At 32.0% G+C, this 3,812-nt stretch overlaps 1 protein-coding gene and 1 long non-coding RNA gene across 3 annotated transcripts in view; one reads left to right on the forward strand and one right to left on the reverse strand.

Annotated features, from left to right (window-relative positions):
• LOC117172680 overlaps window positions 1-3,812 on the reverse strand; it is a 305,863-nt gene that overhangs the window by 301,248 nt on the left and 803 nt on the right. The window lies entirely within an intron of this gene.
• The window catches only part of LOC117172725, a 43,516-nt gene that overhangs the window by 1,434 nt on the left and 38,270 nt on the right, over window positions 1-3,812 (forward strand). The gene's annotated exons all lie outside the window — the stretch shown is intronic.

The following is a 3,812-nucleotide window of genomic DNA, read 5'->3' on the forward strand; positions in this document are numbered from 1 at the left end:
AAAATTCATAAATTAAACAAAAATGTTAATAATTTGAAAAAAATTCTAAAACGGGAGACGGTTTGGTTGCGGCCAGGTACTGTAAATAACTCTACCCGAGCAGTACGTGACGAATACAATAGGAACATTATATGACCGTCCCTTTACTTCTCAGCACGTTTTAGATGCTGAAAATCGGCATAAACAGCCACTGAAAAACGCACTGGCGGCCCAGGGCAGTTTGCCAGTGGGGTTTCAGTGCTTTTTTATCGGCAGGGAAGTGTGGCATTCCAGATGGTTCACTCAAAAAGCATATTAAAAATTGCGCGAAATGCAGTAAAAGTGATATGTGGGTGAGGTTATGTGCGCGCAGAGAAGAGTATTTTTCAAGCATGAAGGATGTAAACAAGGATACTTACATTTGCTCATTGCATTCTATTAATTTTAACTTATTTTCATTACAAATAGTTTATGAAGGTGTAATCAGATTTTTAAAGTTTTTTAAATACTAACGTTCTCTCATTGAAAGAGTTCAATATTGAAAATTAAAATCTGCATGTACCTTCTTTAATTTCGAGCATGAGATTAAAATCGTCTTTAGAAAGGAAGTATTTTTCGATTATTTATACTCGAACTGCATATTATTAAAAAAAAGTCATGACATTATTTACATCTATTTACAGTTGTTCAACTCAACACGTTTTTGATAAAAAAATGTTCAAATCCAAACCCTGTAGATTATTAATTCTTTCCAGTCTTCCAAACCTGCATTTTAAAATTCTTTACATTGCAAATTCACGCTTTAAGATAAATTATTATATAATAATAATGAACATTTGAAAAAATTCTTAATTAAGCTTATTGGAAATTATCGTGTGATGCGACATTCGTAATATTTGAAGTGACTAGATGTATTTTTTTCCCCCTCAAAATTGGTAAAATTCCCAATCAAAAATGAATTTACTGACATAATTCTCGTCTGTTACAAAAAATTCCTACCTTCTCCGCCAACCGGTCACTCTGATTTAAAAAGAACTATATAAAAACATGAATAAAAAATATTTTCAATTTCACGTATGTAATACAAACAATTTTTTCACCCTTTTCCATTCATATTTCTTTTATTGTACGAATTTTCAGAGAAAAATGTTCAAACTAAAAAAATTGCATTTTTATTGATTTCAGTAATTTGAAAACTAGGTGAATTTCAAAACTGACAACCCATTTATAATGATAGATATCAATTCATTTTCATCTGCACTTCTTTAAAAATGCTTTATCAACCTTTTTTTACATTCTCATCAGAGAAGGTATTAGATTTGTGTAAAATTTCCCCCCCCCCCCTCCACAGTTTTTGTCAAATGTCCACGTTTTGAGACCCACTGAAGCCGAAAAACAGATTTTTACTAATGTGTCTGTCTGTGAACACGATAACTTTTGAAAAAAGTTATCTATTAGAATGCCCTTTGGTACACTCATGTAGTGTCCTAAGCTAAAGGTCAAGTTCGTTAGCCAGCCATTTTGGATAAAAATTTAAAAAGTGGGCACTTTTTGAATATTTTTGAGACCACTTTTTTAAAAATTCTCTGTATGGTTACTACAAGATTATGATAACAACTTTTTCAATTTGGTCAAAAAGTTGAAAATTCCAAATTTGATCGTACCAAAAATAATGAAAAATTCAAAAAACTCCATTTTTTGGTCAAACTATGCAAGATACGAAAAACGTGAAAAAGTTCAAATTGTGCGCCCTGGAAAGAACTACAATTTGATAATGAATCACTTTTCGATATAAACTACGAAAAAAATGAGACCAAAATTGTTCATCCAAAAAAGAGCTATAATTTTTAATAGGGCAGTTGGTTTTTGCTTTAGTCGTAAAAAATAATATTCTAAATAAAAATATTAAATTCGTTTGAAAAAACGACACAAGGTATGAACTAAAGTTACCAGACAACATTTTTTTGCCTAAAAAGATTTATAAATTTATTATTAATCATTTTTCGATTGGACGAGTAGATCTTCTTTAATCGTAAAACATAAGATAAAAAATGCAAAAATGAACTTTTTGGAAAAAGCACAGAAAATACGAAAGAGGACCTAAGCTCCTATATAGAACCCTATATAGGTTCCTGTATTAGAACCTATGCAGATGCGCAGTAGTTCTTATTTAATCGTAAAAAACATTAAAAATAAAAAATTATAAAAACAAGGAAATAAGAATTAGTATGATTCAATTTTTATGCATATTATGAATTGTAATGATATACATTTATTGAAATGATACATGTTTTAGAGCAGCTTAGAATACAAATTAAAGCAAAATGAGAAATAAATACAAAAATAATCATGATAAATACAATTTGCTTTTTATTTTTCAATTTTTTAATAAGTAATCCCAGGCAGAGTTACATAAAAAATGTATTATAATTAATATAAAAGTGTTGTGTATAATGTAGAAAAGTTAACGTGTTGGACAAAATCGAGTGCGAAGTACGAGATACGTGATGAGAATGTGTTTGTTGAAGCCAAAAGAGCTTTAACAAAAGAGAGTTCAAAATCACAGAATTACAGTTGTCGGTCCGTTCACCATTGATTTTAAAAGATCTGTGCCCTAATGCGGAAGAAATGCAAAGGCTAAGTGCGGAGTGCGATTGCCATCAGTCGCGTGCCGCAGGTGCGCTCAAACTCTCTTTTAACGAAAGCGAATTCACAATTACAAAATTACAGTGGTGAATGTCTTGAGTCATAATTTTGAAATTTCTACGCAAGAATGTGCGAAAATATAAAGACCGAGCGGGTAGCGCGAGGTAAATACATAATCGAGCGCGAAGCGCGAGAACCAACAGTTGCGCGCCCTAGGCGCTCTCAAATTTGCGAGCGAAGCGAGCCGCGCGCGTAACGTGCGATCAGAATGTTTCCGCGTAGCAAGCAGATATTTATATTTTGTAATTATTAAAATTATTTCACTTGTATGCAAAACACTATTTTCACTGTTGACACCTTACACTATACGCAGTGTAAACATAACCTGCATTCCACATACCAGTCAATAAGTTGCTGCTTTTTTCCTTTTTTACATGCAATAATTTAATTTAATTTTTTATGCAGTAATTCAGCACTTGACACATAATTTTCATTCACTTTTACATTAAAATTAGGTACGATAGTGTACATTTTACCAAAAATATGATCGAAAATTGTAAATGCCTGCTAAATGTCATGGCGGCGCTTAAGCTTCCGCTCTTAAATGAAAAGGACTATTGACTGGCAGTCAGGATACTGTCACACCTCTGTCTGCCTGGCCGGCGCAGGCAGGCACCTACTCGAAACCGTTCACACCTTGTTTTTTCCTTCGGTGGAAAATCTTAAAATCGCGCAGGAGTTTTAAATATTGTAAAATTTTAAAATGAAATAAACCAAGTTTTTATAGTTACAATTAACAATTATGATAATGAGTTTTATTTTTCTAATATAATGTAAAAATAAGAGATAAAATTGCCAGCCCTGAATTTAATATTTCAGAAATTGTCATCGTTTTTACAGAAACGTCGATTTGTCAGTCGTAGTGTTTTTTTTTTGTTCTTACCCGGTGTTGATGTCCTGTGTCGCAAAATCAAAGAAAATGTATTTCTGTAAGTGAAACAAGTAAATTGGTATGCTATTCTACAATGTTACTATTTTTTTGAAGGTGACATTTCAAATACGTATAGGAACCGTCAGCTTACACCAACATAACCTGCAAAATGCAATGTATATACATATATCTTGGTTTCAGGCTGCGAAGAAACAAAGTTCTGTTTTATAATACTAAGTAAACCCAAATCCCATCA

This window comes from Belonocnema kinseyi, chromosome 1 (assembly GCF_010883055.1).
Source record: "Belonocnema kinseyi isolate 2016_QV_RU_SX_M_011 chromosome 1, B_treatae_v1, whole genome shotgun sequence".
NCBI lineage: Eukaryota > Metazoa > Arthropoda > Insecta > Hymenoptera > Cynipidae > Belonocnema > Belonocnema kinseyi.